We start from the raw sequence: 21952 nt of genomic DNA, 5'->3' as shown, positions 1-21952 counted from the left end.
AATGAATTGAATTTCAGTCATATTGCTAGCTTAAAGGAAAACCCTAGGGATCTAAGCAAAATATGCATGTTTTAAACCCCAGATGATTTCAGTGGAAGAGAAAGTTGCATTTACTCACATCCTTCACTGAATGTTGTTTGTAGTCATTTTTGTCTGAATTATTCTATTCATGGGGTGGTTGGTGTCAGGTTTCAGTTTAGTAAGATTCCTAGAACACACACATACATTCTTAAAGAAGGTTGTCTGTGCCCTCATAGAATGATTAACATTTTTGGTGCTTGACAGCATGAATACAATCAAGTTATGTGTATAATTTGCATCATCTCCCTGCAGCAAATAGAAGTAGACTGATGCGCAGCTGGATGCCCATATCCTGGATAGGACTCTTCATGGATCCATGAGTTCCCAAATTTTGTTAGTTATGGGCCTGGGACACACACACACATATTGTGCTGTCGCACGCTGGGCCCGTACATTAAACTGTACACAGGACATAAATTCTCTGTGCCCAACGGGACGCCGGGGCTGCCTCAGAATAAAGGCCCTTAGATTCCCCCAAACAGAGTCTTTAGAATGCTTAAAGTAAGTCCAACAAAGTTCTTTTATTAAGGAACAAACAGGAACAAACAGGTGCTTTAACGGTTTTCTTAACAGTCTATAGGCTCTTTCAAATCTTGTCCACTAGGAACAGGCACTGTCTTCTTAACTGTAACTAACTGATGGGGAAATCCTAGCTTCTAATCTGGGCAGTCTGTACTTGCCTCTGTTGACGTGGAGCCCCTGCACCCGGTACCAACTGCGTCTGGCTTCCGCGAGTGACCCTTGCCTCAACAGAGCTTTGTAGACCTCCAGGGAAAAAGAAGGAGTTCAGGTTGCTGTGATGGCCGGCTGGAGTCCCTCAGCCAAGCTGTGGCTGTATGTCTCCTGGCCAAGCCGTAGGGCTGTATAACCCCGGCCAAGCTGTAAAAGACGAAGCTTTTCTACAGGAGTCACTTCGTTCTATGTCCTGTGCGAAAGGCTTCTCTGTGAGAACTAACTCAAAATGGCTTTTTTCCCTCCAAAACTCAAAAAGGGGCGGGATCAGGGAACCTAACTATAACTGGCAGGTGGCTTACCCTATAAATGCAGCCTACAACAGGAAGCCACCCTGCTGCAAAATCCCAAGCCTGGGATTGCAAACAAACATTTAAACACAGCAAATAAATCTGGAGCTCCTGGAACAGCTGTTCCAGAACACATATATATACATACATCCAAATCAATCTTCAGTGAGTGGGTGAACTGGGCCTGGCTTTTGACATTTGTGCTGCTTGTATCCTTTGTCTCATGCAGTGAAACCTCTAGGGTTGGCCTACATCCCAGTATGTTTTACTGCATAAATTCCACCTCTCTTTTTGGTGTCTGTGTTTCCTGTTTTCAGTCATTTTTGGGAAGGAGTTGTCCAGGCTATGTGTAGCATTTTGTATGTCTGTCTCTGTTTGTCATGTTCAAACATGAAAAGTGATAGATAAAGGTTGGTGTGGTGGAACATTCAATGACGGCAAAACATTCTGAGAGAGAAAAAGTCTAGCAGATTGAGAGTGGAATATTAGTATATTTATGCTGGAGATCCATTAAAAGGGCAGGAAGGGAAATTTTGGAAAGAAGAATATGTTAAATGCCTTGCAAACCGGTTGGAAAGGAATAAGTGAGAATCCCAAATTCACATTTTTAAAAAATACTGAATATATCCTGGCTTTAAACATCTCACCTTCTCAGCATCCCAAATGCATTGCTTCCGTTGCCATCCTGGGAATAAGCATGGTTTTCAAGGGAATGATGCACACCCCATTTTGTCACTTTGGTTATTTATGTATATCTGAAGAGGAAAGGTTCCTTCCTGTACTTGGGTGAGTAGGAGAAGAAAGTGGTTAATAAAAAAATATGGTTGGCCCCTCATATCCACAGTTTGAAAATACTGTATTCAGAAAGGAAAAATTAAAAACTTAACAGTTATGCTAAAAAATACAGCACTCCCAAACAAGACCCTTCTGCAGCAAACAAATCGCAACCCAAATCTTGTGTCAATAAAAATGTCAGCATGCAGAAGGAAAAACAGAAAGGGAGCCAGCCTGCTATGGGAGGGAGAGTTGCCCAGGCCGCAAGCAGATGCTGAGCAAACTCGTATGTTTTCATCAAAAATGCCTTTGGACCAAGAGAAAGTTCTCTGCTCAGAATCGCAAAACTTGGGTAGCTGACCCACTGCTTCCATGTTAAAAAAGATGTGAATATTGCTTTAATAGGGCTATGTAATGTAGGGATGGGAGCTTTTGGTCCTCCAGAGGTTCTGGTCTGAAACTGCCACCATGGCCAAAGAAAAGGTATTATAGGAGCAGTAGTCCAAATGACCTGTTCCAATGTAATCTGGGGGATAAAGATATGAGGAGAAAGAGAAGGTAGAGGTGGTGGTGGTGGAGGAGGAGGAGGAGGAAGAAGCAGAAGAGGAGAAGGAGAGGGAGTAGTGATGGATGTACAAAGCAACATGGGAAACAGCAGAGCCTTTGTCCTTATTCCACCATCTATGGTGTCAGTACATTCATCACCAATCACACAATCTATAAAAATGATTGTAAAAATGTTGAGCTTTTGAGTCAGATTCATGCTCTTACTTTCACAGCTAGACCATGAGGTCTATTTCCACTTAATATGCCATATGTATTCAATTCAGTACTCGTGTTAAACTAGAAATTTGAATGAAAATAGTATCCAAACGTGGCACAGAAGCTGATGTATCAATGGCAACCACCTTTTCCTATGAAAATCAGCATTCCCTGACACATGTTTTGGGCTTCACTGCCTATCATTTCCAGAGACTATAGCCATCTGTAATGAATGATAAATTATGATGCACAACATCTGGAAACTGTTAAGGAACATTGATGCAAACTGCACCTTTCCTGTTTGTCTTATTCAAAAAGGACATATAGTAGTAATTTGAGACTTCAACCACCTTGAAATTTATTGGAAGTCTACGCCAAGACTTGAAGGTCCAACTTATTCCTCACTTCCCTTGATGACAATTCCATTATCAAAGCAATTATATGCTGTTGCATTGCAAATAAAATTATAGGGTATATTAACAGAAAAATAATGTCCAGGTTGAGGAAAGGATTGTTCGACTCGATATGGTTTTGGTCAGACTTTACCTGTAATACTGTGTATGTTTCTGGCTACCACAGTTCAAAGATATTCTGGTATGACAAGTCCATAAGGCTTTACTACGTATATCCAGTAGAGGAAAACTAGATAGGAAAAGATGTGGAAACTAGGTTCTATCAGGAATGGCATAAGGAGCTGGTTATATTTAGCAAGGAGAAGAGAATACTGAGAGATGACATGAGAGACATCTATAAATATCTGAAAGGATGAAATGGAGAAGATGAATCAAGCTTTTTGCTGCTCCATAAACTAAAACATCAAACAGAAGATTCAAATGGCAAGAAGAGATTCCACTTAAACATGAAGAAGAGTTGCTCTTTAACAGTGGAATGGACTACTTGGAGAGTGGTGGACTTTCCTTTGGTGGTCTGTATTTACATTATGATGTTCATGCCCCCTTTTGTTCTTTGCAGTCCATTTTTCACTACCCTAAATAATTAATGTAACCAGCAAACTATTCATTCACTGCTGTCTATGCGTTAATGGATAATCCAAAGAACTCTGAAACATCAGTTGGATAGGACTTAAATTTGCAGAAGCCATGCTTCTTTTATACAGTACAATCTTAAATCATGCTGGCGACTTCTTAGTTTGTACTACCCCTTCTGACCTGTGGCATACATTCTGATTGAGTTCTAAAACATCAATAAACTGCAAGTATCATGGGAAAATATGACCATTTAGACTTCTCCTTTCAATTTCCTTGTGTTAAAGCTCCCTAGTTATAGAAAAGCTACTTCCTTTGAAGTCAAATTCGGCTTCCCTGGCATTTTCCCAGGGAAACTCCTATGTGTTGTGTTTCCTATTTCCAAACAAGTCACCTCTACTCACATACCATACCATACCATACTTATCTGTCCTCTGTTGAACTCCCTTAGTTGGCCAGTTTTAGGTTATTGCCATTCAGGATATCTAGAAAATTTACCACTTTTAAAAAAATCAGAGCTCATATCAAAAAACAAAAAGTCTAAACTTGGGCCACATTCTGTCTCACAGATGGAGATGAAAATGTAGAAATAATGGTTGTAACTTGTGTCCTAAATTCATATGTTCATTCGGATAGAGGAATAAATGGAAACTGACCTACACAGTTCCCATTGATTCTATGTGTCTATTACCAGAGTTTGGAACATTACGTTTAATAAAAATGAATATCTTAATGACATGCTGAAGCCATACACAGAGTAGAAGTGAGAGGTACCTTCAGTATGTCATTTATTCATTCTTCTTCAAACAACGTTTCAAATTAGAGTTTAAACAGGTGGAAATACAATACAATAGGCTTGTGTATTAGTTGAGGGACCTGTCCCCAGATTATTTTTATAACGTGATCTTTCATGTAATCTAGAATCCTATTTTTTTTAACCTGAAATAAATGATGTGTTGGGCTTCCTCCAAAGAATCATTCAGATGAACCTAGAAAATGTATAGAGAAGTGTTCTCTCTGGGCTTTCAGTTTGATTCTGTAGTCAACTTCCAGTGGAACCTTCAATGAATGTTGCCCATAAAATCATATTGAAAGACTAGAGAGAGATAACACTTCTCTAGGCATCACTAGGTCCTCCATTGCAATTCCAGTATATTCAAGCTCTCCATGTATACATGAAACAGTATTCAATGATCTTGCATTATAACCAGGCCTACTGTGCAGTGAGCCCTTGAAATCCACTTGTTGTTTGTTCCAGGAGTCTACATGGATGCCAAAATCCAATGACGCACAAGTCCCATTGTATACAATGGGAGAAAAATAGTATTCCTTACATAAAATGACAAAACCAGAATTTGCTTTTTCAAATGTATTTTTGGAATAATTTCAATCTGTTGATGGTTAAATCCGCAAATGCAAAACCTGTAGATACAAAGGGATGACTGTACTTCTTGTCATATTGGCAAGATTAACTGGGCGTCCTTTTCCACTTGTTGTCTACTAATGAGTGACTCTCACTTTGTTATGTGCTTTAATTGTATACTGCAATTTGACTGGATAGGCTTCCACCAGAGGACTGTTCTGTGTAAATTAGGACACACGGCCATTCCATTTTACCTGGCATCTCTCAATGCTCAGGATTTAAGCTAGGCTCTTCTGTATTCAAAACATGCTCTTGCCAACTGAGCCAAGTAAGTGAACCAGGCTCTCTTTGTTCAAATGTATAAGATGCCATTTGCTTCAGTGCCTAAAATGTGCATACTGACAACAAGGCCATCTGCCTTGTATGTGACTTTCATCACAGTTGATGAATGTAAAGCAACCGTATTTGTTTGAGACCATACAGTTAAGAGTGTGAGTCAATCTTGGGAGCAGAAATGTGCATAAGGCATGACTGGGCATTATAATGTGCTTGGTTAAGTAAATTATAGAATCCATATAATCAGGTTTAGGCTAGGCTTGTGGACTAATGGTGCTTTGAAAATGCTGGAAAACTAAATTAGGCAAAATTTTCTCCCCTACACTACTTTACTCAGTTGCCTTAGCAACCATAATCTTTATCTCTCAAGAGGTTGGGAGCCGTGAAGGAAGGAGAGCAGGAAGAATTTCAGCAGAGGCTCTTGCTAATCCTTTTCTAATGTTTTCAGATTTTAGCTGCTGTTATTTTATACTTGCATACTAGGTGGTACTTGGAGGATGTTCTCTGATATGGTGCCAAAGCTGCATGGTTTCTACATTTCCCTTTGTGATGCTTTAATTTCACAGACAATCTCATGGGTGGCTTCACATTGGTGCTACAAAAATGAGTTATTTCAATGGAATTATACTCGCCACAGTATAATTACTGTTAGCACAGCTGTTGCATCTCTTGACGGAAGAGCTGGGAATGTTTTACAAAACCGTGTCCAAGACTTTGGTTGTGATGGTCATTGGTGGATGGCAGTATGAGGAGCTGGGTCCATCATGATTTCTAATACTTAAGAAGCTGGAGAAAAGATGGGATTAAGGACACAGGGTTAAAACCAACATTAATCCCAATTATGGTTGTTGTTGATGCGTGCCTTCAAGTTGTTTCTGTTCTATTGCAACTCTAAGGTTTTCTTGGCAAGATTTGTTTTGAAGAGATTCATTATTGACCTCCTCTGAGGCTGAGGAAGTATGATGTCCCCAATGCCACTCAGAGGATTTCATGGCCAAATGGGGGTTGAAACCTGGTTAGCAGAGTCATAGTCTGACAGTCAAACTACCACACTACGTTGGGTCTTACAAAATAGAGTAGATACATTACAACCAAAAGGATTTATATAAGTGGTGAGTACTAAGTCCTGCTCAGTTCAATGTGTCTACTCAAGTTGGGGTTAACAGGAGGGACTCTTCCAGCTCTATGATTCTACCATTGTCTTTAGCCCACAGATTTATACTGAGGGTATTATCTCACTGCTAGGATTGTTAACTCAGAATTATCTCAGGCCCCAAAACCTTGAGCAGTGGTTCTCCATCTGTGGATCCCCAGATGTTTTGGCCTCCAACTCCCAGAAATCCTAACAGCTGGTAAACTGTCTGAGATTTCTGGGAGTTGCAGGCCAAAACACCTGGGGATCCACAGGTTGAGAACCACTGACTTAGAGGCAGACCGTAACAATGTCATTAAGTGTTATACATTGAGTATAACAGCTTGTCATTTTAACATACAGCCAACATATAAATAAGAGACCATATTTGTTCTGTTTGGAAATTAAGATAAAAATCTTATCTAACTGGCCATTCTCTTTATTCTTTATTATTCTCTGTAAGGTGAAATAAATACTGGACAAATACCCTGGATGCACAAGATCCCATTTGATCTTTTAAGCTAAACAGGGTCAGTTAAATGGGAGAACTGCAATGGCTGTAGCCTGTATTTCAAAGGACAAAACCATCTTTAAGTTTCCCTTGATAAAGAATATTTTAAAATGTTTTGGAAGCTGCTTTGGTTCTACTATGGGAGGAAGGGAGCACACAAATGCAATAATTAATAAACAAACAAACAAAACAATTTTCATTTTCTCCTTCATTGTGGCTCTTGGGCTTTAGGGTATGTGTGTGCGGGGGAATGGGAGTTTGTGTGTAGTGAGTTCAGCTAGGACCATGGATAGAAAGGTCCATGCCTGGTGAGCCTTCACTAAACCAGATCATCCAGGACAGAGTAGAAGTGATCTGGGTTGAAGGCAAAGCTATAAAGGTTTATTATGATTTGGCCAAATAGGATGGAAGTACAAGCAATATGCTTCAAAAGATGCAAGCACAGATTCATGGAAATATACATGATATTTTATACAATTCTGACAGCTATTCAGACTTCCTCCCCCCCTCCCCCCTGATTGGGTGCAAAGAGAAGAGGCTAGGATCTATGTATGGATTGCCTGGGGATTCCCTTGATACCATAGCTTGCAGGAGGAGATTCATGCAGGTCAGCTTGAAGGAACAATCCATTGCAGAGATGCCCCTGGGAGAGCATGACCATGAAAGGAATTGTGATGTGGATATGCTGTTTAGTTTTTGGTTAACTCAAGTGTCTAGTTCCATGTGAGCCAAAGGGTGGAAGACCCAACAGACAAAGGTGGTAATTCCAGACAATCAAGGGCTTAACTGCTCATTCAGAAGGTTAATGAATCCATATTTGCTCCCCCCCCTTTCACATTTTACTCTTTCATATTTTGCCATATTTTACTGATTGTACTTAATAGAGGTTGCTTTGTGAATTTTATATGTCTGATTTTATGTAAATGTCTTATAGATTTGATATGCAGATGTATTGAATTTTATGTGTCGTATGGCACCATTGTGTGCTATTTTGTAAGCCGCCCTAAGTCCCTATGGGAGATGGTGGTGGGGTATAAAAAAGTTGTTGTTGTTGTTGTTATTATTATTATTATTATTATTATTTCACTGGAGCGACATACTCTCATTCTCAAGTTGAATGAACAATCATCCTGAGCTCATCCTGCTCACAAAGAGGATCACCTATCTGCATATACACGCAAATATTTTGATATTTATCTGACTTGGGAAATTGCTGGAGGGATCCTGGCTTTTATCTCCTTTCTCAAGCGATTATGCAAACTGAGGGCATAGAAAGGTAGCTGCCTTCATGATATATTTTGATACATACATGTTTAAAAATTGACACAATATATAAATGATACAAGTTACTCAAAAATCATCAAGTTGATACATTTTATTAAAAGGTTAGATTTGAAAGAGTTTTTAGGCCCGTCGCAAACTAGGTTCCTGCTGGAGGAAAATTGCTAGCATGTCCCTGACGTCACGAGACTCCGCCTCTCGCCCCGCCCCTTTCTCCGCCCCTTTCTCTTTGCGAGCGTGGTTTTTCCTGTGCTAGGGCAGCATTGCCCGCATTTTCTCTCAGTTGGCAGAATTCAACTGAGAGAAAATGCGGGCAATGCTGCCCTAGCAAAGGAAAAACCACGCTCGCAAAGAGAAAGGGGCGGAGAAAGGGGCGGGGAGAGAGGCGCAGGCTCATGACGTCAGGGACTTGCTAGCAAGGTTTTCTCCAGCAGGAACCTAGTTTGCGACGGGCCTTAGGGTACAAATGCTGTTAGGTCCATCCTGGAGCCTCTAGTGGCTTTGGCATTTTGAAACTCTGGAGTCATGGAAAATGTTTTTAAAAATAAAGAAAAATCATATATGTTGTTTGGAGTCTCTTTATGGCTTATACATCTTTGGGGTGGGGGGTGGGGGGTGCCATGGCTTGACAACATACTGACCACTTCTAAAGGCTACACTTCTAAAGGCTACACCAGAACTCCTAGTCTATCTTTTGTTACATTATTATTTCCTCAAGGAATTCACAAGGACATATATGGGAGGTTCAGCCTGCATAGTTTACAGGTTTAAGCATCAGACTAGGGCTGTGAGAGACCAGGGTTCAAATCCACATTTAGCTACAAAATGCTCTGAATCACCTAGGGCACTGTCTTAGACTTACAATAGCAAATCTCTTCTGAATAAATCTGACACTCTATGATAATGTTGCCATAAAGTAGAAACAACTTGAAGGCATATAACAGCAACCCATTTTTATCCTCACAATAGCTGTACGAGGTCTGCTACCGAAAAAAATGATCATGGACTCCAAGGTTATCCTAGAAACAGAGGATAAGGAAGAAGAGAAAGAGGGAACAAAATTAGTAGTCTCTGTGATACAATTCCGTCATAAAAATACTGTTATGTTAAAAATACAAATCTCTCTCAATGAAGATTTTTGAGATTGCTTAAGAGCACAAGTCATCAGAATATTTATAGGGGGAAGTCTTGCCATGAAGTAAACAATCCAGCTTCCCTTTTCCATAGTTGACTCAAGGAAAAAAAAACCTTGTCCTTTCAGAAACATGTTTACTTTTTTGTTATCTCAAGATGGTTGATAAGAAGCCTACCGATAGCAGGGCAATATTAATCAGCACAATATGGTTACATAGATAATGTAAGATTTAAATCGTTGTTGCTAAGCAATAGAAAGTAATTCTGGCTTTTCATTCTAAAGCAATCTTTCTGTATTAATGTACTCCCTGCCTCCATTATTTTTAAACGAAACACTAGAGCCAAGTAAACAGCTCTCTGAAGATAGTGTCAATTTGTGTATTTGAAAATTATTTCCAGCTTCTTTCTTCCTGTGTGGATGCCAAACAACTATATCTATCCCCCCCCCTCCATTCTGCTGGATACAAAGCCATGGACTTGATGCCCTTTGCAAATATTTTCTGCCTCATGGGAAAACTGATAAAAGCATGCATTGTTTAGCATATTTTACATGTTTTAATAGGAATTTTGGTTCTGACTTGCATTTTCTATGGTAGCCGCATTTGCTATCTGTACACTGGTATCTTTGGGTTAATTTATGCAGTGCACATGACCTCACAACCTCTGAGGATGCTTCCCATAGATGCAGGCAAAATGTCAGGAGAGAATGCCTCTAGAACATGGCTATATAGTCCAAAAAACCTACAACAACCCAATGCACATAACAATTGAGTTCATTGACTACTAATACCTATATAGGCACAAAAAGTCTTTGTAAAAAGGAGTTTCTTTGCTGGAGGGTTTGTCAACTAAGTTAATCCTGTATTTTGAAACTGCAATGCTGGCAATAATAATGCAATCACAAATCAATAGAATAGCAATTAGCACATGCCGCTTCTAATTAGTTTGTGATATGTAGCAACATTTGAAGACTTGCCACAATCATACAAAAAGCCCAACAATCCTATGGGTTAGATTCAGCTATGGGCATGAGCCAAATTTTCGTAATTTGATTGCCCTGACTGAGCTGCACAAAAGCTTTGAGAAAGAGAGCTAATATTGAATCCATGTTCCCCATGAAGCTTGGGAAGTTGTTTTAAAATGTAATTCATTATTATAAATCCAGTCTCCAAGTAACATGAGAATATTTGGTATGTATATCAAATATAGTGAAGTCTAGCTAGAGCAATAAGAGTTTGCAGTAGAAAACTGAGAGAGAAATATTCAAGATGTTCTTATATGGTAAAAAAAGAGAGGGAAATTCACATTTATTGTTTCAGGAAATACATTTGAGATAGAAAAGGAGAAAAAAATAAGATTGCCAACATTTAAGTAGAAGAGTGACAAACTTTTGGAAGAAAAAGGAAGGAGAAAGGAGACAAAAAGATTTGAGTACATAGATCAAAGGCACAAAAGGAACCCTGTTGGCCAGCAATAACTTTATGCAGGCTTTGATGCCTCTTTGCTTCCAACAAGTACTTAATTCTTCCTTTAATTATAATTTTAAAGTAACTCATTTCTTTAAAAGTAGCAAAATTGTTTGTTTAGTTATTTAACAAAACATAAATGAGTCATAGTCTCGATAAAATAGTAAAGAGTAGAGACATCAGACTGGCAACAAAGATCCGCCTAGTCAAAGCCATGGTATTCCCTGTAGTCACCTACGGATGTGAGAGCTGGACCTTAGGGAAGGCTGAGCGAAGGAAGAGAGATGCTTTTGAGCTGTGGTGCTGGAGGAAAGTGCTGAGAGTGCCTTGGACTGCGAGAAGATCCAACCAGTCCATCCTCCAGGAAATAAAGCCCGAATGCTCATTGGAGGGAAGGATACTAGAGACAAAGTTGAAGTACTTTGGCCACATCATGAGGAGACAGGAAAGCCTAGAGAAGACAATTATGCTGGGGAAAGTGGAAGGCAAAAGGAAGAGGGGCCGACCAAGGGCAAGATGGATGGATGGCATCCTTGAAGTGACTGGACTGACCTTGAAGGACCTGGGGGTGGTGACGGCTGACAGGGAGCTCTGGCGTGGGCTGGTCCATGAGGTCACGAAGAGTCGGAGGCGACTGAATGAATGAACAACAACAAATGAGTCATGTTGTCAGTTCGCAGCACAAAACATTATCTCTTCCTCATCAGTCTCAACAGCTATAACACAGAAAAGGGTAGCAGCAGGGCCACAACCAGTACTTAAATGATGTGATACTCATCTTCCCACATTCAGTGATGGAGCCCACTCTCAGAACTATAAAACTAACTAAATTATTGTTATACTGTGAAACAAATGAAGTCATCCATCATCATTATAGTCACACTTCTTCATTTTCAATGTGTGTGTGTATTGGGGGGGGGGGTGTCTTAAATCTACTACAAGCAACTAGTTATTTTCAGCTAATTATTTCTAACCTTAACCAAGTGACAAATACTTTCTGTCCCAGTTAATTTAACTTCTAAAAGATAAAAAAAAAAACCCAACAACAATCCAAATTATGATAGGTATGTGGTTGAGCAACCCTGCTCCATCTTGCTCATGTCATTTCTTGCAAAAGTGGGGATAGACACAGGAATTGCAATGGTGGACAAGATCTGCACATTGTCAGGAATAATGTTATTCCAAGCCACATCATGACTGATCATCCTGTTACCATTTTTCATATTCTTACTCCTTGTGCTGTAGAAAGGTCATAAAGCGTAGTGTTCCTGCAGAAAATACCTACATTTAAAAACTTTTATTTTAATATTTGTTCACATGCAAGTGTGTCTATTCCATAAGCCATTGGCATTGCAGTAAAATCATGTTTTCTTAATCTCTCCTTATTATCCAACATTTTCACTTATCCAACAGTGTTGGATAAGTGAGACTCTACTGTATTGGCTTTGGTATCTACATAAACTAAATCCTCAGCTATACAAATTTAAAATTCTTCTCTACCTCCCCAAGTTTTAAGCCTGAAGAAAAACAACAGAAGCCAGGTCTCCCTTAAATCATGGTAAATAGAACTGCTGAGTGGAAGAACAGCTTCTCCATCTGATTAGCAGCATTATTTGTAGTCATCTAAAGCTGAACATAGGTCTAGAGTTAGAGCTGCTTGGACCACCTATAAATTCTCCACCATTGTAATCGGATCTTGACCTTTGAATGCAGGAGGGCCTTGTTTTCACTCAAAAAGATTTCTAAGAAACTAGACCTTTTAATCTGGGGAAAGGTCTGAATAAAAGCCTTGTTAGAGAAAGGATTAGACCATCCTGCAGGCCTTCGGCCACCTCTGATGGGACTGTTTCACAAGGGCTTTTGGCTGTCTTCTGCAATGGCTGCAGGTGGTCCCCAGACTTCTTTTCAGTTTTATCAGAACACACGGGGTGACTGGAATTCCCAGCAGGTAGAGAGGAGGAGAGCCCCTTAGCTTGAACCATCTGTCAACTTCCCAAATCCACCAAATGATTCTTCTTATTTGTTTTAAAGGAGATTTCCCCATGATGCTGCCAGCAAAAGACGTCAAGAGGGAATGGAAGACGGAAGAGAAAAAAGCCCTCTGTGCACAATGTGTAGTTCAAAGGAAAGCACAGATAAAGGATCTGAAATGTGGCCAATAACTGTGATGTATTTCATTTCTGGGCTGAGTGTTCAGGTTTGTTCTGGTACTGAAAAATCCCTTTTGTTGCTATTGAAATTAAATACGCTTACCTAGATTATAACTGCCGATTAGAAGTCAGTAGCAATGAAATAAATAGAACTCCCCCCTCCTTTTTAAAAAAGAGAGAATCAGTAATGTATGTCTTCTCATACTTTTGCTGTTATAGTAAAAAGATATTTAACTTCCATCCTGGGATATCATAGGTTATATAAAAGATATAAAAGTCAAAAGCAGCCACAATACAATAATGTGTGTGTGTTGCCTTGTGGCAATCTCATGAATTTCATAGTTTTCTTAGACAAAAAAAACACCATAGGCAGTTTGCCAATTCTTTTCACCTGCTCTTTACCATTCTTTCCTTGAACCCCATGCTTTCTCTGGGCATTAATCTTTAATAGGATTACATTAGAATTGCACTACATGTTGAGCACCTATCCCTTATCTAAAATGCTTGTGACCAGTTACTATCGGCAGCATTGTATCTCCTCTTTTTCTTCTTTTCTCCTAAACAAATAAATTGTTAATGACGTGAAATAATGTTTCAGCTGGTGGGAATCCAAAGGATGGGCAGCAAAGGTCTTAACAAAACTGGGCCACGAGTTGCAATCTGAAGTAAGCTTATTGAAGAATGAAAAACAAGTTGGGACTGATGGATAAACCAGGAGGATTGGGAAGTGAATATCTATTGATTTTGAATGGTTGTGGTTATCTGAATCCACCTGCCTATGGGTATAGTGCTACAGCAATACTCTATGTGGACTATCTACAGACGTCACATGCAAATGCTGGAACGATTCCATCAGCGTTGCCTCCGAAAAATCCTGCAAATCTTTTGGGAAGACAGGCAGAGAAATGTCAGCATGCTGGAAGAAGCAAAGACCATCAGCATTGAAGCAATGGTCCTCCGCCATCAACTCTGTTGGACTGGCCACGTTGTCCGAATGACCAATCACCATCTCCCAAAGCAGTTACTCTACTCTGAGCTCAAGAATGGAAAATGGAATGTTGGAGGATAGGAAAAGAAATTTAAAGATGGGCTCAAAGCCACCTTAAAAACTGTGGCATAGGCACCAAGAACTGGGAAGCCTTGGCCCTTGAGCACTCTAGCTGGAGGTCAGCTGTGACCAGCAGTGCTGTAGAATTCGAAGAGGCACGAGTGGAGGGCAAAAGAGAGAAACATGCCAAGAGGAAGGCGCGCCAAGCCAACCCTGACCAGGACCACCTTCCACCTAGAAACCGATGCTCTCACTGTGGAAGAACATACGGGTCAAGAACAGGGCTCCACAGTCACCTAGGTACCCACTGTCAGGACAGTGCACTTGGAGGACAATCTTACTCGGACAACGAGGGATCGCCTAAGTAAGTAAGTAAGTACATCAATATTGTATCAAAATAGGTTCAGAAAAATGCAATGCTATCTCTATGCGTCTGCCACAGTAGAAGCCATGTTCAACCCTAAAAGGAAGATGAAATTTAATAACTGTATCTATTTTTTTCCACTAGTAAGTGCCAACCAAAAACAATTGTATTGTGAGATAAGTGAAGCATTGGCTTCAGGCAGCTGTTGCTGATTGGCATAGAAATGCAGTCAGATCAGCTCTGCACTCTAAGGCTGCCCTCAGACTGCCTTGCTACTAGTGTTGAAATATGATTTAATTGGTAGTCTGGTACTGTGCCATTTAAGCTTTTGACTTGGGCAGAAAAATGTTTTGCAGTTCCCATGGAGCCAATGATAGTTTCATGCCCCCAACAAAAAGGAGGTACGAGTTTTAGTAATGGGATCAATGGGGAAACACTGCTAGAAAAATAAAGGTTTCATTTTGACATTAGTTCTTTTACTGACAGGAGAACATCAATACAAACATTTTAGATTCTAGATCTGCAAACTACTTTTGGGATAGTGCCCTTCATTTTTTTTACCACAAAGAAACAAATTGTCGAGAGGCCAGCAGAAACTTTTTAAAAACTATCGGATAAAGATTCACGTACTTTAAAAAAGTTCATACAGGAATTACCTCAGTACAATATAATCAACTTCTGGCCCAGGAATCACCTGCGGCTGAAACACAAGACACCATGAAGTCATGATCGAATGGAATGGTACTTTATACTGATGGCATGCCACCTGAGTTTGATCAAGCTATATACAAACCTTTTGTTTAACATCTTGCTGTTTTCTCCGTCACCTATCCACCCAAATGTGTGTGGACTGAAGAAAAGATACCTGAGGATTACACAGATGTCTTTGTTGTCTGGCCACATACAAGGGAAGGAAATGGTTTCATCTGCAGTAATAACCACAAAGATGGACTTACTTATTAGCTACAGATGTAAAGGGCTGTGGCATCAGTGAAGCACCACTGCTTTCTGAAATGCATTGGCTAAAGGATTTTAAACCTGGCAGCCAACATGTTTCGGGAGAGGCAGATCAGACATTGTAATACCTATTTGTTTTTAAAGGATGACATCATGACAACCAAGTCTGAAAAGTGAGTTTTATGAAAGCTAACAATCCATTAAAAGTAGGCAACACTGCCATAACATAAAAATCTAGTGCAATGATTAGTATTAGTTTAGACCCAGGGTATTCAAGTCCTCACTCAGCCATGAAATTCACTGGATGAATTTGAACCAGTCATATTCTTTCAGCCTATCAAGTTACAATAAAGCAGAATGTAACAAGGTCTATCAATGCTGAGTAACCATAATGATTATCTCAGCCACCTGTGTTCAAGAGAAAATGCTACTGGACGAGAGCAAAGCCACTGACCATAATGTCTGAAGGATTGTGGAAACTGTATGTGTGTGTGTGTATGCAAACTACAGTTTACACAGTTCTCCAGACATTATGGTCACTGGCTTTGCTCTAGCACTCTCTCTCTCTCTCTCTCTCTCTCTCTCCCTCTCTCTCTCTCTATATATATATACACACGAGGATTGAATGAAAAGTAATGCCTCCACCTTCGTAACTCCTCAACAGATGGCAGTACTGGTATGTGGCAGGTACTGGCTTGTTCAGTAGACTCTTCTCTACAGTTCCATTTTGGCAAGAAGCCTTAGCATCAAACAGTTGTGTTGTTAAAGTGTGAAGTATGGAACCCTGTGCAGATGGTTGGTCAATGCGACTTAAGCAACGTGCAGTCATTGAATTCTTGACAGCAGAAGGTGTAACCCCAAAGAAGATGAATCAGAGAATGCAAGTTGTTTATGGTGATTGTATTGATGTGTGTACTGTGTGTTGTTGGGCGAGTAAGTTTAAAGATGTTGAGGTGGGAACATCAGATAAACAAAAGACACAAAGAGTTGGATGTTCTGTGACAGCAACTACCAAGTTTTACAAGCAAAATGTTGACAGATTGATTCAGAATGATAGTTGTATCACTCAGAGAGAAAGTTCAAGCATAATTGGCATTTCACAAGAACGTGTGGGTCACATTATTGCTTTGTTTGGCTATCAAAAGATCTGTGCATGATGGGTACCCAGGATGCTGATGCCTGAAATGAAAGTGCACAGACTTGAAACTTCAGAGACTGGATCTCACCACCGTACGACATCCTACATACAGTTCAGATTTAGCACTGTCTGACTTCCATTTGTTCCCAGTAATGAAAGATCTGCAGGGACATCATTATGCTTCTTCCAAAGCAGTCACCACCAGTGGTGACTGGTGGCTTCCATATTCGAGGGGCTAGTGAACCCACAAGGTTTTAGTCTGAAGGTACCAAATTCCCAAGCTCTATGCTGAATGTCATATTCTGTGTGAAGCAACTGTTTGTGAAACTGAAACTAGTCAGCATCATGGTTAGCGCCTTTAAAGTTAAGACTGCATTTATACCTTAAGTGCCACTGGTTGCTATCTCTGCTCCTCATAACCTTGTGCCAAACAAAGGTCAGGTGTCAGCTCACTGTAGCTGCTCCTAAATGAAGACACAGGAGGTGTTCTGGTATCACTGGAAACTTTTACTACAGGATGCATTGACATACGAGAAGCCGAGAGTGCCAGGCAGCAGCCTGCATTCCCTTTTTATACCCTCTCCCACATTCAAAGGAACAATTCCCGCCAAGAGTGAAACCCCGTGAAATCCACCTGCCAAACCCCTTAGTCATTTTCTCTCAAGGATGTTGAGAGAAATGTTGCAGGTGTTGCAGGTACCTTATCGGTATTATTGTCAGTGGCCCTGATTTCGGGCTCCAGAATCCAGGCCCTGAAATCTGGGTCCTGACATCAGGTCTTTCTCCAAATTACCTTAAAATCTGGGAGGAGATGAGATAACTGATATACTATATTCCCTGTTTGGTTGTGTTTTTTTATTTAAAAGAAGGAGGAATAGAGAAGGCAAAACAAATACACAAAGAATAAAATACTTTAATTGCTAGTTGTCGATCTTAGCAAAGCATTTGATATTGATTGTAAGGAGGGCTTCTAAAACCTGCTTTGCAAGACCTGGATGCTTATTATGAATTGCCCTGTTATTATAGAATTTCCAATGGGCTTAATGGGAACTGGAATTTAAACAACCTTACAGTCTTTCATAGGCTGGAATCTCCATCTAACCTTGGGAAGATGATGCTGATCAGAGTTGATGGGACAGAAAGTGCTTATGGTTAAAACAAAAAGGTATATTGTGGTGAAGTTCTAGTTGGATTTTTTCAAATAATATCTCTTTAGAATTCATTTGCTCTATAGTGATATAATGCAGGGCTCATATTTGTGCCACTTTCTTTAAGTGTTTCATTTGCTTCCTGTTTGTTCAAGCATAAATAGAGATTTATTTTGAGTTTTCAGTCTCACCCCAAAGATACAAAACAATTCAGTGCTATTCCTGGACTTATTACTCACCATTTGAACCTGCCCTCTAATGTGAAACTGTTCCCCAAGGCCTCCAGTGGGAGAGAATTCCACAATGTGGGAGCAACCACTGAGAAGACTCTGTTCTGTGTCCTCACCAATTGTACCTGATGGTACTCAGCCAGAGAGAATGCCACCTTCTGAAGGTCCTAATGTTTGGGAAGTCACATAGAGGGAGATACCAGAGTTGTAAACCTTAATTTCCTTTGCCATATTTGTAAAAAATGAAATGATATATAACAAATATGGTGCAACCACAACACTCGCGGATGATAGGTTTTCAGGCTTCACATGAAATACTGATGCCTAATCTTTTCAATGCGACGAACAACATAGGTAATGAGAAGAGGGTGTAGCTTATGCAAGAGGCCCTAAGTGAAGAAGCACAGCTATGGATAAGTGAAACTGCATATAGTGGTTCTGTGGATACAGGGGATGTATTGTGTATGAAGAAACCAAACTGTTTTGATAAAGGTTGCTTGAGGAAAGAATACAAAAAGAAGAGAAAAAAATTATGGTGCAATGAATGTCCCAGTAATTGCTATGGACAATTTGCAAAGTGTAGAAAGTTTATTTCCATAGTCGGGCCAGACCATTCAAATACCCAATGACTGTCTCTCTCCAAGAAGATATATGAGCAATCTTCTGGCCCCAGTGAAGCGGACTGTGTGGCAGATTGGTGGAAGATTGAAAGGCAAGGCAGCAAATTAGCTATGTTGGAACTGAGAACTGTGAAGCTAAGCACACTGAAGCAAGGGTACATAGGTGCCAGAAGCAGAAATCTCATCAGGAATTGCATGAATTATTCAGTACCTCTGCTTTCATTTCTCCCAATTTAGTTGGACATTTTGGGCAAGGACTTGACTTACTAATGTCTGCAGGCTCTTGAAACTATCTGTGCCAGATGACTGTTGGTTCAATTAGACAAAGTATTAACTTCAGGCTAATGGTGACATTGGACCTGGCATTGTTAGGCACGCTGAGTCCTGTCAGCAACTGAGCTAAAAAAATTGTTACTAAAGGGCAGTGGTTGTTCTTCAACACTGTCTATTGACTTGCTTTCCTTCTCTGCTGGCTCATGGAGGGCTCTAGCTAAGAAAAGTTACTTTTTGGGACTTGCTAGAATGATTAACAGTCCAGTGCATAATCTGTGACTTTTTGCCCTAGACACCTTCCTTAGCAGTTGCTGGTATGTCTTCATACTTAGTACTAATGAGTTAATATAGATAGGTTTTCATCTTTAGCCAACTTAGATTGGAGCCACCCAACTGCTTCTCTCCTCTAGGCTTCACTCATGATTCGTTAAGAACTTTTTACTTATTATTTACTTATTTTGTTCTCTGGGAACTTATATCCCCTTTATGTTGGAGTGAGCAAAGTGTAACCCTGGAGTCTAAATGCAGGATAGTTCATCCCAAATCCTATATTTTATTTTAAGAGTTTGGAGTGGTACTTTAAAAAGTAATTGGCTATTTTTATTGTCCCAATCAAACCTGAACTCTCTCCAGAAACCAAGGGCCCTTCCACACAGCCCTGTATCCCAGAATATCATGGCAGAAAATCCCATATTATCTGAATGTGGACTCAGATAACCCAGTTGAAAGCAGATATTGTGGGATTTTCTGCCTTGATATTCTGGGATATAGGGCTGTGTGGAAGGGCCCCAAGATGTCTAAACTGAGACTGCCATACTTTGGCCATGTCATGAGAAGACATAACTCATTAGAAAAGTCAATACTTCTTAGTAAGGTGGCAGGAAAAGAGGGAAACTGTATCTCAGATGGATAGAACCATCCAGGGAAGCTATGGCCCTTAGGTCCCATCTATACTATTTAATTCAGTTTGAAGCTACCTAGCTTCAAATTGGAATAGTCAGAGCCTTTCCACATAGCCCTATATCCCAGAATATCAAAGTAGAAAATCCCACAATATCGGCTTTGAACTGGGTTATCTGAGTCCATACTCAGATAATGTGGGATTTTCTGCCTTGATATGCTGGGATATAGGGCTGTGTGGAAAGGCCCTCAGACAACAAACGTCTACAAAAGCGTGTGAAAGTGTGTGCATCAGTACTCTGTTAGTGAAAAGTTCATGTATAGTAATCTGCACACTGAAAACACTTCCTTCAATACCAGTTTGAAACAGCATTAAATGGTCAGTGTAGATGGGACCTGAGGACCCTTCCACACAGCCCTATATCTCAGAATATCAAGGCAGAAAATCCCACAATATCATATTTGAACTGGGTTATCTAAGTCCACACTAAGATAATATGGAAATTTATGCCTTGATATTCTGGGATATAGGGCTGTGTGGAAAGGCTCTTAGTCTGCAAGACCTGAGCATAGCTGTCAGTGGTTGGTGGCTTGGAGGTCTCATTCATAAGGTAGCCACAAGTTGAAATTCACTTGATGCCAGTTAACAACAATAAATCTCCCAAGGTAGGTACTGTGATACCCTGCAGTTTTAAAAATAAATCTTTACTTTCCTCTTTCTGAAAAAGAACTTATTTTTAATTAAATGCTACAAGTCACAATCCTGCTGGGCAAATCACACTGTCCTTACACCTTATAACTGAATTGAACTGAATTATATGGCAGTATGTATTCACATAATCAAGTTCAACACAGTTAATCTGCATTCTGAAAGTAAACTTTGACAGTGTAGATCCAGCCTTAGAGCTTACAACTCAGCACAAGGTTCAACATTTGAACCATGTGATATTCTTCTTCCTCACTAACACCTAGTGAGGCTGCACCCCTATAAAAGAAAGTTATATTTACCCTGCACCTGGGCTGAGGTCATCCAACACTATGATACTATGATGATATCTTGTATCATTTTACTGGAAAAGGAATTAATTACAAGCAAATTGTTTTTTGTAACTGATCACTTTTAAGGTCTGTCCAATTTAACATGTCCAACATTTGTTAGCATTTTGGAACCCAACATATTTTGGTATTGCATACTTCAGAGGATTATGATGCATAAAGATATAGCGGGGGAAGGAAATGACTGGATGAATGTCAAGTCTGCCCATCAAAGATATTTTTTGGCCCATGTAGAAAAGAAAATGGCTTTCTTCCCATACCAGATGGCTTAATTCTTGATTGCCTGCACTTTATAACAAAATCATCATGAAATCACAAGGTTTTTGAATGATAGGAATGAGGACGCCTACAGTTTATATTTTTAGGATCCCACCAATCCTATCCAAATCCAAATCCCCATTCTGCTGATGTAATATATTAAAAAGTTTGTCTAACGCAAGTTCTACTGTGTGGGCACATACCCTGCTCTGCATGTAGCAGGAAAAGCAGGAAAACTTTAGAAAGCTGTAGACAAAGAAAGTTTAAAAGTCATAGACAAAAAGAGAAGCAGAGTGTACTTTTCTTATTTGCAGTGCTTAACGGACATTAAATACGAAACACAGATCAGCTAAGACATTTTCCCTTTAAAGCAGTATGTCTCAACCTGGGGGTTGGGACCCCTCGGGGGAGGGGGGGTCACAAAGGGTGTTTCAGAATTTCAGAAGGATCACCAAGCCCTCCCCTGCTGTGATTGGCTGGCCTCTCAGCCGAGGGAAGGGATGTTTCTGAGATTCCAAGAGGAGGAGGGGAGAGCAGGCATGCTAAGTGCATGGCAGTGTGGTTTGCATCTGTGGACGAGGGAGAGCGGGTGAGGCTCAAGGGAAGCTCATGCTAACAAGTCCCATCAAGAAATTAGGGTTTTGTGTGTGAAATTTGGTACAATTGTATCATTGGTGGGATTCAAGGAGCTTTCTGATTGTAGGTGAACTATAAATTCCAGAAACTTCAACTCCCACATGTCAAGGTCTATTTTCCCTAAACTCCACCAGTGTTCACATTTGGGCATATTGAGTATTCGTGTCAATTGGTCCAGATCCATCATTGTTTGAGTCCACAGTGGTCTCTGAATGTAGGTGAACTACAACTCCAAAACTCAGGGTCAATGCCCACCAAATCCTTCCAGTATTTTCTGTTGGTCATGGGAGATCTGTGTGCCAAGTTTGGTTCAATTCCACTTGGCA

The sequence above is a fragment of the Anolis sagrei genome, chromosome 2, assembly GCF_037176765.1.
Source record: "Anolis sagrei isolate rAnoSag1 chromosome 2, rAnoSag1.mat, whole genome shotgun sequence".
Lineage (NCBI taxonomy): Eukaryota > Metazoa > Chordata > Lepidosauria > Squamata > Dactyloidae > Anolis > Anolis sagrei.
The sequence above is the reverse complement of the archived record's forward strand: the minus strand, read 5'-3'. Positions refer to the sequence as shown.